The sequence below is a fragment of the Dendrobates tinctorius genome, unplaced genomic scaffold (assembly GCF_039654945.1).
Source record: "Dendrobates tinctorius isolate UK_male_01 unplaced genomic scaffold, ASM3965494v1 ptg000126l, whole genome shotgun sequence".
In the NCBI taxonomy this organism is placed as follows: Eukaryota; Metazoa; Chordata; class Amphibia; order Anura; family Dendrobatidae; genus Dendrobates; species Dendrobates tinctorius.
In genome coordinates this window covers 22,731,872-22,747,123 of record NW_027361794.1, presented here as the reverse complement: position 1 = coordinate 22,747,123, position 15,252 = coordinate 22,731,872, and the positions used below count along the sequence as shown (strand labels likewise).

At 43.8% G+C, this 15,252-nt stretch overlaps 1 pseudogene; it reads right to left on the bottom strand.

The window, feature by feature from the left end:
• Positions 1-353: 353 nt before the first annotated feature.
• On the bottom strand, positions 354-14,840 carry LOC141047170 (uncharacterized; annotated as a pseudogene).
• Between the last annotated feature and the right edge of the window lie 412 nt (positions 14,841-15,252).

The window sequence follows — 15,252 nt, the reverse complement described above, 5'->3', positions numbered from 1 at the left end:
GTCTAGTCTCGCTTGAATATAAGTCAATATTAAATGGTCTCCTGATGAGCCATCATTGGTGAGGATGATGAAACCCGTAGAAATTAGAGGCTTGGAGAGTGAGTGTGTATACGTCACCTCACCCTATATACTGAACTGTGGGGTATGTTTTTTCTATTAGTCACCTTCTGACTAACCTTCAGAGGGTGAATTATGGGTATAGATTTACATTTGGAAGTAATAAACTTCAGCTTTATCCTTTTGTCAGCAAACATGAGGAATGACAAGAGACAACCCCTTTAAGAAGATCCAATTTTGGTTAAAATGATTCCAACATTCTGAGCAAAAAAAGGCTTCTCCCCTATGTGAAGTCTCTAATGTTTATTAACAGATGATTTCCAAGTAAAATATTTCCCACATTAAGAAAATGAAAAAGGCTTCTCCTCTGTGTGACTGCTCTGATGTCTAACAAGATGCTCTTTCCCTATTTCCCACATTCTGAACAGGAAAAAGGCTTCTTCTCTGTGTGGGTTCTCTGGTGCCTAACCAAATTTGAGTTAAGGTTAAAACATTTCCCACATTCAGAACAGGAAAAAGGTTTCTTCCCTGTGTGAGTTCTCTGGTGCCTAACCAAACTTGAGTTAAGATTAAAACATTTCCCACATTCTGAACAGGAAAAAGGCTTCTCCCCTGTGTGAGTTCTCTCGTGCCTAACCAAATTTGAGTTAAGATTAAAACATTTCCCACATTCTGAACAAGAAAAAGGTTTCTCCCCTGTGTGAGTTCTCTGGTGCATAACACAATTTGATTTTTTGCTGAAACATTTCCCACATTCTGAACAGGAAAAAGGCTTCTCCCCTGTGTGAGTTCTCTGGTGAGTAACAAAATGTGATTTTTGTTTAAAATATTTCCCACATTCTGAACAGGAAAAAGGCTTCTCCCCGGTGTGAGTTCTCTGGTGAGTAACAAAATATGATTTTTGTTTAAAACATTTCCCACATTCTGAACAGGAAAAAGGCTTCTCCCCTGTGTGAATTCTCCGGTGCCTTATCAAATGTTTGTTAATATTAAAACATTTCCCACATTCTGAACAAGAAAAAGGCTTCTCCCCTGTGTGAATTCTCTGGTGTATAACAAGGTCTGATTTCTGATTAAAACATTTCTCACATTCTGAACAGGAAAAAGGCTTCTCCCCAGTGTGACTCCTCTGGTGCCTAACCAATTTTGAGTTAAGATTAAAACATTTCCCACATTCTGAACATGAAAAACGCTTCTCCCCTGTGTGAATTCTCTGGTGGTTAACAAAATATGATTTCCGTGTAAAATATTTCCCACATTCTGAACTTGAAAATGACTTCTTTGCTTTAGGAGCATTTTGTTTTTTATTGCCTCTTTTGTGACTTTGATTTTCCTTAGTAGTCGGTAATGAATCAGAAGATGGGACCTGTTTCATAGGATCAGATGACAGATCTTGGCTGTGAATGGATGATGATATATCTGGAGTAATGGCATTCACTTCAGTTGTATCTTGTAGGATCTCAAGATCATCAGATTTAAAAGTTAAAGATGTCATCTGTCCCTCTGATCTCCTGATACAGTCCTCTGCTAAGATAAAAAACAATTATTTTAATAAAATATCCTTGAGTTTTATATTTTTGAATGTTTCTACTTAAACTGTAGATAAAAATGGCAAGCTATGTAAAAATCTTTATTTACCAAGACAATGACAGTTCACAGTCTAAAAGAAAACCTTGTTGGATGAACCAGTAGTGTGCGGTGTTCAACTGTCTGTTCATTCTGCCTCCCAAATATTGAATAAAAAGAAACCAATCAATGTTATGTAGGCGAAAATAATACCAATTCTTATCTCACAAAAAACAAGTCCCCACTCAGGGCCATCATCTGTCAAAGGAAAAACAGAGGTTCCCGCACTATTAGTGGCTCAAAGGCTGTTGAAAAGCAACAAGGTTTCCATAAACCGATCCAGCAAAATCCGCTCTCACTTCGGAGTCTTGCAGTGTGCACAAACAACATTTAGGATCCCTGTATTTAGCAATATTATAGTGAGAAGAATCCACTTAATTTTTGGTGTGTGTCTCCTGGAGCACAATCTGGGCACTATGTGCTGGGTAAGAAAATGGCAAATGTGTAATTTTCACTCTCCAACATCCACTGCGTGTTAATTTCCTGAAAGTGGTGGTGGAGTCAAAATATTCACTCCTCCTAAGGATTATAACCCTCAGTGAATTAATTTATAAAATGGAATCACTTTATGAGGATTTCGACTATTCTGGTTTTCTGTCATTTAGTTATATTAGGGCTTCTGCATATGATGTGTCCAATCTCATCTGGGATCTGTTCCTGCTGTCCAGCTGGAGTAATCTGCTCCCTACTTCAGCCAATTGGAAAGTACCACACCCTACTAAAGCGCAAAGCACATGGCCGGAATCTGCCAGATACAGCGCTGTCTCCTCTGGTTCAGTCCTCTGTGCTCAGCTTGCGGCTTGTGTATTTGTCTCCTGCTGTGACTGTGGCCCGTTTACTGACTACTCTTGTGTCTCCTGATTCTGTATTCTGTCCTTCTGGTTCTGACCCAGCTACCTGACTATTCTTCTTGCCATCTAACACCACAGAATAGCAGGTAACACCATGGCCCAAGCCTAGAGGTCCCAGTGTAAGTCCAGATCCATGTAATGGTGTTATAGGGCGATGAGCAAGGCAATCCTTGGGATATGGAGAGCAGAGAAGATAGAGCCAAGCATGGTCATGGTGGACATCTTTTGAGCTGCCAGGTGACCATGAACAGTGCTCCCAATACATTGTGTCTGCAAACTATTCCAGCTAGATCTGCATTCAAATAGCTAAATGGCGCTCCTTCCCTTCTGAACACTGCCATGTGCCCAGACAGTAGTGTACAATCGTATGTAGGGTATAGTGCGAAGCTGGAAAATAATTTGTAAGATCCATTTGTTTCCTATTATCCTCTGTGAATAATTTACCACCACATAAAGTGACACACGTCAGATATTAATAATGGGGTCTGATTAGGACCACAAAACTGGCTGCAGGAAGAGGTTAAATCAGAGGATTTTGGACACTACTGTAATCAAACACTGTGACTATAGACAATAACATCTACTGAAATGATCAAACTCCACAGTCTCCATCAGTAATAAATGAGCAGCTAGTGGTGAAACCTCTCTGGGTAATTAGAGTATGGGGCTCGGTGACCTCACAATCTAAACTATCGTAAGGTCCAATATTTTCTATCAGATGAGTTTCATGAAGAAATATTACACATTTATAGAGAACTGTGTATAATAGTGCAGAGCTGAGATGTCTTAAAGGGAACCTGTCGGCAGGATTGTGCTCAGTAACCTACAGACACTGTCAGGTCAGCGCCGTTATACTGATTACAATGATACCTGGTGATGAAATCCGTCTTGTGGTTGTTGTATAATCTGTATTTGTAGTTTTCAGTTAATGAGATTCTCGTGCTCTGGGGCGGGGCTGGGGTGGGGCTGTGGGCGGGGCTTTATGTGGTGCTCTGATTACATATTCATCTGTATTGGCTTATGACAGGTCGCTGACCCCTCACTGACCTGCCCCCCATTATAATAGTGATGAAAACATAGCTAGAATCAAAGGTAGATATAACAATCATATTTCTTGATTAGAGATACTCTCCATTAATCATGAAAAGCAATAATGAACCTTTGGGAGCTTAGATCGCTAGAATAGAGTCAAAAGAAGGTGTGTGTATAAGTAAAGTCATAAATTCCATCTTATCCCTGCTTATCAAAAAAAGTATGACAAAGCCTTTATTTAAATCCACCAAAACAGGGCATATAAATATACATATAAAATGCTCCACACCTTATGTACAAAAACTAATAAAATCAGGCGGACAGCAACACAACCATGGTGCGGCCACACAGGCATGAGGTAATTAAGACAGAGAGCAACACGATGTGATAGTAACCTAAGAGGAGTATTACATGTGCGAAGCTCCCTTAATCACACATGAACATGAAAAGAGGCATTTAGAAAGACAATCAAACCGCAAATGTACATTCAGCAGATAAACACTGGCAAATATAGGAATACGTATGCACACCACATATTGCCAAAGTGACAGAGTATCGTTCCGTATTATATTACCATAGACACATGTATTGTGGAGAGAAAAAAAGTAACAAAATATGAAAGCCAATGCTCACATGAGATTGAACCAAACCCTCTTACCCATGTTCAAAGATGCCTGTGCGCCACGCCAAGGCCCCGACGCACGTTTCGCTCTTGCTTCCTTATTTTTGATAATCTATAGATGACTATTGTGAGGGTTAGAAAAAGATTACAGCCAGCAAAACGTCACCAGTGGTGGCGGTGCCTGCGCAGTAGCACCTACAGTGGGGAAAAAAAGTATTTAGTCAGTCAGCAATAGTGCAAGTTCCACCACTTAAAAAGATGAGAGGCATCTGTAATTTACATCATAGTTAGACCTCAACTATGGGAGACAAACTGAGAAAAAAAAATCCAGAAAATCACATTGTCTGTTTTTTTTTTCATTTTATTTGCATATTATGGTGGAAAATAAGTATTTGGTCAGAAACAAGCAATCAAGATTTCTGGCTCTCACAGACCTGTAACTTCTTCTTTAAGAGTCTCCTCTTTCCTCCACTCATTACCTGTAGTAATGGCACCTGTTTAAACTTGTTATCAGTATAAAAAGACACCTGTGCACACCCTCAAACAGTCTGACTCCAAACTCCACTATGGTGAAGACCAAAGAGCTGTCAAAGGACACCAGAAACAAAATTGTAGCCCTGCACCAGGCTGGGAAGACTGAATCTGCAATAGCCAACCAGCTTGGAGTGAAGAAATCAACTGTGGGAGCAATAATTAGAAAATGAAAGACATACAAGACCACTGATAATCTCCCTCGATCTGGTGCTCCACGCAAAATCCCACCCCGTGGGGTCAGAATGATCACAAGAACGGTGAGCAAAAATCCCAGAACCACGCGGGGGGACCTAGTGAATGAACTGCAGAGAGCTGGGACCAATGTAACAAGGCCTACCATAAGTAACACACTACGCCACCATGGACTCAGATCCTGCAGTGCCAGACGTGTCCCACTGCTTAAGCCTGTACATGTCCGGGCCCGTCTGAAGTTTGCTAGAGAGCATTTGGATGATCCAGAGGAGTTTTGGGAGAATGTCCTATGGTCTGATGAAACCAAACTGGAACTGTTTGGTAGAAACACAACTTGTCGTGTTTGGAGGAAAAAGAATACTGAGTTGCATCCATCAAACACCATACCTACTGTAAAGCATGGTGGTGGAAACATCATGCTTTGGGGCTGTTTCTCTGCAAAGGGGCCAGGACGACTGATCCGGGTACATGAAAGAATGAATGGGGCCATGTATCGTGAGATTTTGAGTGCAAACCTCCTTCCATCAGCAAGGGCATTGAAGATGAAACGTGGCTGGGTCTTTCAACATGACAATGATCCAAAGCACACCGCCAGGGCAACGAAGGAGTGGCTTCGTAAGAAGCATTTCAAGGTCCTGGAGTGGCCTAGCCAGTCTCCAGATCTCAACCCTATAGAAAACCTTTGGAGGGAGTTGAAAGTCCGTGTTGCCAAGCGAAAAGCCAAAAACATCACTGCTCTAGAGGAGATCTGCATGGAGGAATGGGCCAACATACCAACAACAGTGTGTGGCAACCTTGTGAAGACTTACAGAAAACGTTTGACCTCTGTCATTGCCAACAAAGGATATATCACAAAGTATTGAGATGAAATTTTGTTTCTGACCAAATACTTATTTTCCACAATAATATGCAAATAAAATGAAAAAAAAAAACAATGTGATTTTCTGGATTTTTTTTTCTCAGTTTGTCTCCCATAGTTGAGGTCTACCTATGATGTAAATTACAGACGCCTCTCATCTTTTTAAGTGGTGGAACTTGCACTATTGCTGACTGACTAAATACTTTTTTTCCCCACTGTATAATAAGTAAAAGATAGATGCTACTGGACAGGGGCCACTGGTGACATTTTGCTGGATGTAATTTTTTTTCTAAGCCTCACAATAGCCACAATATTATAGACATTATCACCAATAATATCAATGCTATTATATGCATTATGTAATAATGGGGGGCAGGTCAGTGAGGGGTCAGCGACCTGTCATAAGCCAATACAGAGGAATATGTAATCAGAGCATCACATAAAGCCCCGCCCACAGCCCCACCCACAGCCCCTCGCCAGAGCATGAGAATCTCGTTCACTGTTAATCAAATATATAAAGCTCAAAGTGTGTGTATGTGTGTGTATGTATGTATGTATGTATGTATGTATGTGTGTGTGTATGTCTGGGATAGGCATCCGCACCGTCGCAGCTACAGCCACAAAATTTGGCACAGTCACACGTCTGGACCCCGAGAGCGTCCTAGGCTATGTTGTGAGGTGAAATTTTAATCCCGCGCGTTCCAGTTCACCAAACAATTTTGCCCCTATCTACATACTGGGGGAAAAAGTGTGTGCGCGTCAAGCCCCGCCCCTCATTATGATGTCATAATGCCCCTATTTGCATACTGGGGAAGCAGTGTGTGCGTATCAAGCCCCGCCCCTCATTATGATGTCACAATGGTTGCCATGGCAACGCTGATGTCATCATAGGTTGCAAGCCCCGCCGCCACTCATTATGATGTCATAATAGTTGACTATGGGATGGAGGATGTGTGATGGGTATATGGGCACTGGACTATGGGATGGAGGATATGTATGACGGGTATATGGGCAAGGGACTATGGGATGGAGGATGTGTGATGGGTATATGGGCACTGAACTATGGGATGGATGATATGTATGACGGGTATATGGGCAAGGGACTATGGGATGGAGGATATGTATGATGGGTATATGGGCATGGGACTATGAGATGAAGGATGTGTGATGGGTATATGGGCATGGGACTATGGGATGGAGGATGTGTGATGGGTATATGGGCACTGGACTATGGGATGGAGGATATGTATGACGGATATATGGGCACGGGACTATGGGATGGAGGATGTGTGATGGGTATATGGGCGCGGGACTATGGGATGGCGGATATGTATGATTGGGAATATGGGTATATGGGCACTGGACTATGGGACGGCAGATATGTATGATGGGTATATGGGCACAGGACTGAGATGGCGGATATGTATGATGGGTATATGGGCACGGGACTATGGGATGGAGGATATGTATGACGGATATATGGCACGGGACTATGAGATGGCGGATATGTATGACAGGTATATGGGCACGGGCATGGGATGGAGGATATGTATGATGGGTATATGGGCATGGGACTATGAGATGAAGGATGTGTGATGGGTATATGGGCACTCGACTAGGGCATGGCGAATATGTATGATGGGTATATGGGCACGGGACTATGGGATGGAGGATATGTATGATGGGTATATGGGCATGGGACTATGGGATGGAGGATATGTATGATGGGTATATGGGCATGGGACTATGGGATGGAGGATGTGTGATGGGTATATGGGCACTCGACTATGGGATGGAGGATATGTATGATGGGTATATGGGCACGGGCCTATGGGATGGCAGATATGTATGATGGGTATATGGGCACTCGACTATGGGATGGCGAATATGTATGATGGGTATATGGGCATGGGACTATGGGATGGAGGATGTGTGATGGGTATATGGGCATTCGACTATGGGATGGAGGATATGTATGATGCGTATACGGGCATGGGACTATGGGATGGAGGATGTGTGATGGGTATATGGGCACTCGACTATGGGATGGAGGATATGTATGATGGGTATATGGGCATGGAACTATGGGATGGAGGATGTGTGATGGGTATATGGGCATGGGACTATGGGATGGTGGATATGTATGATGGGTATATGGGCACTCGACTATGGGATGGCGAATATGTATGATGGGTATATTGGCATGGGACTATGGGATGGAGGATGTGTGATGGGTATATGGGCACTCGACTATGGGATGAAGGATGTGTATGATGGGTATATGGGCACGGGACTATGCGATGGAGGATGTGTGATGAGTATATGGGCACTCGACTATGGGATGGCGAATATGTATGATGGGTATATGGGCATGGGACTATGGGATGGAGGATGTGTGATGGGTATATGGGCATTCGACTATGGGATGGAGGATATGTATGATGCGTATACGGGCATGGGACTATGGGATGGAGGATGTGTGATGGGTATATGGGCACTCGACTATGGGATGGAGGATATGTATGATGGGTATATGGGCATGGAACTATGGGATGGAGGATGTGTGATGGGTATATGGGCATGGGACTATGGGATGGTGGATATGTATGATGGGTATATGGGCACTCGACTATGGGATGGCGAATATGTATGATGGGTATATTGGCATGGGACTATGGGATGGAGGATGTGTGATGGGTATATGGGCACTCGACTATGGGATGAAGGATGTGTATGATGGGTATATGGGCACGGGACTATGCAATGGAGGATGTGTGATGAGTATATGGGCATGGGACTATGGGATGGCGATTATGTATGATGGGTATATGGGCATGGGACTATGGGATGAAGAATATGTATGATGGTTATATGGGAATGGGACTATGGGATGGAAGATGTGTGATGGGTATATGGGCACTCGACTATGGGATGGAGGATATGTATGATGGGTATATGGGCACGGGACTATGGGATGGAGGATAATTATAATTTGCTATAACTAACCACAGTTAGTTACTGTGCCCGGGCAGCACCGGGGTCTTCAGCTAATTACAAATAAAGATTAAACAACAACCACAAGACAGATTTCATCAGCAGGTATCAATGTAATCAGTATAACGGTGCCGACCTGACAGTGTCTGGAGGTTACTGAGCACAATCCTGCTGACAGGTTCACCTTAAATTTAGATCTCAGACATTTGGAAGCGGCAATGGAGAGATTTTTTTCAAGACTATCAGGGAGTTACAGACTCACATAAGTGAGGCCGGCCGATCCCACCACAATCAAAATATCATACAGAATAGAGAGTCAAGGGTTCAGTGCACACTCATAAGATGTATAATGCAGAATTTCATTTATTACAGTCCAAAAAACTGGTCTTACAAATGAGCGGTAGTCATATACATAGTAACCAAGGTTGTAAAAAGGGACAACAGCTACATCAGACATTTCGCCCCTCCCGGGTCTTACTCACTGAATCACTAAAAGAAAAGAATGAAATGTAAATACAACGAAACAGACAAAACTGTAAGTACGTACAAAAGAATAAGTAACATAAAAGGTAAGACCCGCTCATTTGTAAGAGCAGCTTTTTTTGGACAGTAATAAATGAAATTCTGCATTATAAATTATATGAGCGGTGAACCCTTGACTCTCTTTTATTTGGGACTTATCAGTCTGCTACACCAGCACCTCCCCTATTAGACTGTGTGCGCCTCAATACTATACCTCTGCCATCATACAGAATGAACAGGTAAAAAAGACATAATTTATTACTCTATGTAACATCCCCAACAACAACGTAAATATGAAGGGAGAACTCCATCACTAAAACAGGGTTGCCCTCATTGTGGCGGCACGGTGGCTCAGTGGTTAGCGCTGCAGCCTTGCAGCGCTGGGGCCCTGGGTTCAAATCCCAGGGCCCAACATCTGCAAGGAGTTTGTATGTTCTTCCCCGTGTTTGCGTGGGTTTCCTCCGGGTACTCCGGTTTCCTCCCACATTCTAAAGACATACTAATAGGGAATTTAGATTGTGAGCCCCATTGGGGACAGTGATGATAATGTGTGTGCAAAAACTGTAAAGCGCTGCGGAATATGTTAGCGCTATATAAAAAAAAAAAAATAAAAAAAAAATAAAGATTTATGGTGGATCATTGGAGTCACTGTGAGTCCTGACTAGAAAAGTAGAGAAAGTATTAGCGCCCCCATTTCAGGAGAGACCGTGCAGTAATCTGAATTCCTTAGGATCAATAACAATGTAATTTATGACGTGGAGTGAATCCATGACACCAGGGCTGGAGCCAACACATCTCCTGCAGGCGGGAATAAATGTATATTACAGCCATCAGCCACGCACAGCTTAGAGATCTATCAGGGCACAGGTGGAATGTTTGTCCTGGAGATTATCACAATCCTCCTGGAAGTTAGTTGGTTTTAATACAAATGGAAAAGTCAGGATAAAGGGAAACTCTGCTGTTATTGGACAGAAATTCACACTTGGCCTCACTGCACATTTACTGTTGTCCATCATAAAAGGGAAGATTGGCCAGAAAGACTGGACCTGGTCTTGTAGGGACCATGAGACATTCAGCAGCACAGAAGGGAGAGAAGAGTCATCCGATAAGATCTCAGGGATCTAGGAAGCCAACAGCATCATTACCCTCCGCTCAGTGGCGTAGCGTGGGGGGGCGGTCCGCCCCAGGCGGCACGTGAGTGGGGGCGGCGCGGCAGGAGCACATGTATAATATGTATAGCACTGACCCCCAGCAGCCGGTAACGTTGCTCCAGCACAGAGCTGCTGTGATCTACTAAGCGTCCTGTCTCTTCATCACAATGCGAGAGCTGCTTTATCGATTGCTCTGCCTTCGTTTACATGCGCCTGCTTGATTCAGCTCGATTGCTCACGTCTGGATCTGTGTACAGCGTGGGACAGGGAATATCAAGAGCACCGATAGCTGCTTTTTCCGGTAAGTGGGTCCGGGGCTCCCTGGTTTAGGGTATATTCCCAGCAAGTGATGTATTAGGGAGGTTTGCAGCCGTCAGTGGGAAGCTGAAGATGCAGTTTGGGCTCTTGTTGTAGTAGCTGGGCCTGTGCCCGGTACTTAGAGTCAGGGTGCCCGTATGCCCCAGGCTTGTGCCCTGTCTTGCTAGCAGTTTTGCCATGTACTTACATTGCACTGGCAGATGTGCATTCTGGGCAGCAGTGTGTGTGGTATTAGGGGGGCTGGTGTGCTGGCTGAGTGGTCTTCAGTCTGGGGGCGAGTGGCATAATGTAAGGGTTTCACCCAGTGGGGCTTACTCTGCCTTTTCCTTTGGACCTTAGTAGATATGATGTTCACACCATTCCCTGTATATATTCATGTTGTGTGATTCCATCATTCTGCAAATGTACATTTTCCCGCTTGTGCCACTGCAGCGTCATCTAATGAAAATAAACGGTAAGTGCCCCGTGCGTGGCTCGGCGTTGCCCATGAATGTGCACGTGGGGTGAATCATTGTGCACCGCTCACCTAATTTGTCTGTGTGGTACAGGCACAACACTGGATCCACAATGCAGCTCCAACCACTACGACCACTAGTTCCAAGGCTCGTAAGTGTTGGAGCTGAAGGTATACTGCTAAGTGAAGAAGACAGCCTTGCTGCATAGACTTGCACTGTCAGTGGGTGTAATGTGTCCAGAGACTGGTTAAAAAATTAATTTTATTGAAACGACACGTTTTGGAGTTGATCTAACTCCTTTATCAGGTTACATTAAACAGAATGTCAGCTCTGATTTAGAAATAAGTATTTATATAACATGTATTGATAAAGGGCAGAGGTGTCATCCTGTTTAAATGTACATGATGAAGGATTTGGATCAGCTCCAAAAGGCATTGCTTCAATAAAACTTTTAATCCTTTCTCTGAACATCTCACATCCACTGGCAGTCGTCAATCGATGCCGAAATATTTTTTTTTCTTCACTTCAAGGTTAACTGCAGCATCATTATCAAAGAAATCTATGTCTCAGCTGCCCTGACATTCACACTGGTGATTTGGGGACTCTTATTCTTGAGATTAGTGGGGATCCTTAAAGTTGGACCCCCCCCGCAATCATATTATAATTTATCCTGTAGGAAGGTCATAAATGTGTATTGGAAAACGCTTTAGGGAAAAATGTGTTTCCTTCATGCACCTGCTAGTGTCCGCATATTGAGGCAAATAAGGTGTCATTGTTGACTTGTGATGGTTCAAACTTCACTATAAATTTCTGAATTCATTCAGTCATGAAGAATATTTTTAAGTACAACAAGTACATCACATGGATAAGACAGAATATTTCAGTGCTTCTGGTGACAATAAAAGGACGTTTGATACTCTGATTCTCTCAAGTCTTTATCGAAATGCTGCAGAACCAGTCTAAGGGATCTTCCACACATCCTCACAGTTCAGGTACCAGAAATAACAGTACCAGAGATATCAGTGTATGTGTGTGTGTGTAATACATGCACCACCCGTGTGCTACATCAGTGTTACACGTACCAGTGCCTGGGAAGCAGCAGTACTGTTTTCGCTGTTCCCTGGTGCCAGGTGCTGACGACCGCTCTCATCAGTCTCCCCTGCTCTGCTGCCGATCAGCACTAGCAAGGGAGAATGCTGATAGTTGCTTTGAACTGATAATAGCGAGAGCAGGGGTGACTGACGGGACTACTCCTCCCATAAGTCTACATCTACCGCTAATAACAGTGAGATCAGGTAGCAGCTGATGGTGTTAGGGGCTGGCGGAACACACCAAATAATAAAGATGGTATAAGGTGCGTTCGCAGCCCGGGTTCCACCGTGCAGAGTAATGCTGCTCAGTAATGGCGGAAACTATATGGTGTTGTACTAACTAGACACCGGCGGGTTAACCGCTGACCCAGTGTGTACAAAAGCGGGCTCTGTTACCTCACAGAGCCACACTACCGGTAAACATAAATGCTGAAGCCTGTTCAAGCTCACAGAGCTCGGCAATGAGGAGCGCTCTGCAAATGGTCACAGAACTCAGCCCCAAGGACATGGGCTTAGAGTCCCTCTAGACCTGCAAAGCGAGCGGCGCCTCAACTGCAAGGCCAGCAGTAGATGCACTACAGATATAGCGTGCAAGTGTGCGCAGCACCGCTCTGGCGGACACCAGTAATCGACCTGGGTTGAGCTAAGATAATAAAACAACTTTACCCAAGTTTCGAAAATAATTTGTACTTTCTGTTTTTTTTCTGTCACATTATTAAAAATTATTATTAAAAAAGCCACTAGGTCTTCATCCAGCATCATCAAGCTAATACATATATATATATATATATATATATATATACAGTATATATATATATATATATATATATATATATAGAGAGAGAGAGAGAGAGAGAGAACTGCAAGAAGATGAAAGTCTTGAAATTTAGAAATAATAACAGCAGAGTTAGTAGCAGACTAAAAATTAGATCTCTGAGTGTAGTGTGGGCTCTTCGGATGCTTCCGGATTATCAACGACCAAAGGGGCGGCAAATTTTTCGACCGCCCCGGGCGCCACAAACAGTTGCTACGCCACTGCCTCCGCTTTCTCTTACAGGCCCAGCATAAGATTTTTCTTCAAGTGATTTTCTATCTTGTCAGCACATTCTACGTACGCTGTCATTTGGCTTTATAGTTACAGATCTGGGCAGGTAACGGTCAACGTCTCCAAATCCCAGGGGGTAGGTGGATCCTCCAGGTGGGAAGTTCTATAGAAAAGGGCTTTCAATGCCCAAAGTCATTTGAACAGTTTTGGGTGGAGGAGAATGTTGTGGTCTAGAGGCAAAATGGTGATCATGGTAATACGGCCGGACTACACCACCGATAAAGCAGCCACAGCCGGTGACTGAGAGGAATCTGTGACTTCTCTGCATTCAGTGGTTACTACTCACCCGGGTAGTCATATGTGGGAATCTCCTCTTTACAACACTCATCACCCCTCACATATGTCTCTGTAGTATTAATATGGGTCAGATCTTCACCCTGAAACAAATATTGTAAAAGTCACCGACAGATGGAGAAGTCCCATCTATGATCAGCTCTAATCCTGCCATCTCCACCGCTCTCATTACACAAGTATAAAACATATAATACCGGGGGATAAAACAAGACTGAGCACAAGACCTTCACAGCCGTCTACACATCATAGAGGAGATCTCCTGACACCTTCTCTCCATCTACCTGATGACCCTGAGGAGCACTGGGATCTTCTTGGTTACAGTCCTGTGGAAGAAGAGGACGGGGACATCTCTCTGGTGTTGTCCTCTTACTGGATAGATCTGGAGGAAACACATACAGGGACTGAATTCATTCTCTACATACAGATAATTATAGGCCGTGTGTATTTAGTCCTGTCTATTACCTGGTGATGTGAGGGGCAGGGGAACCTCCATTATGACGTTCTTGTACAGATCTCTGTGTCCTTCTAAATACTCCCACTCCTCCATGGAGAAATAGACAGCGACATCCTGACACCTTATAGGAACCTGACACATACAATGATACCGTCATCCCCCGATCCCTTCATAGCGTTACTGTATAATGTCCCAGCATTCCCAGCAGTGTCACCTCTCCAGTCAGCAGCTCAATCATCTTGTAGATGAGTTCTAGGATCTTCTGGTGATTGATGTCCTCATGGATCAGGGGGTGAGGTGCAGGCCCCGTGATTGGGCTCAGGGGTCTTCCCCATCCCTCAGACACAGGGTCCTGACAGCGATCACTAGAGGTCTTCTTCACCACTGTGTAATCCTGGTAATGGAGAGACACATTAATAAATCTCACTACAGACATTTCCAGAGTCCTCACCTCTCCAGTTCTGTCCATCTGTTATTCCCATAGATAAGAATGATGTAATGTGACGTCATCAGAATCTCTCACCTCTCCAGTGAGACGGAAGAGGATCTCTAGGGTGAGGTGTAATATCCTCTCCGCCATCTTGTCTCTGTCCATATCCGTCCTTGATGGGTAAATCAGGAAAATTCTCTTCTATAGAAGATCTTCACTGAGAGGATCCGATATTGTAGAGACCTGAATGAGAAGAAGATGATCCGATGTAACATCATAAGAATCCTGTGTAATAATACACTTACTGGAGATAATAAGGGAAACATAGGAGGAGATTTATTATCTTACAGGGTTTAGTTTTCTTCCCTGACATCTACTAATAAAACCTATATATTTAGGCCACAGACAACAAGCAGTTTCCTCCTCGGAGTCGGCAGCTGAACACGTTCCTCATAGACTCATCAACGTCACCATCAATTCCCATCAGAGTGAAGGAACATCGCTCCTCTATTCAGCTCTATGGATCCAGGATGAAATCCACTGCGGCCCCTGCAAGAAAAGAGCGAAGTCTGGTGAGACCCCCGAGGCCGGAGATTTCTACAGCTGCTCTGTGAGCACAGGACCTGTGATGAGGTCACAGGAGGGGAGGAGTCAGGGGTCACATG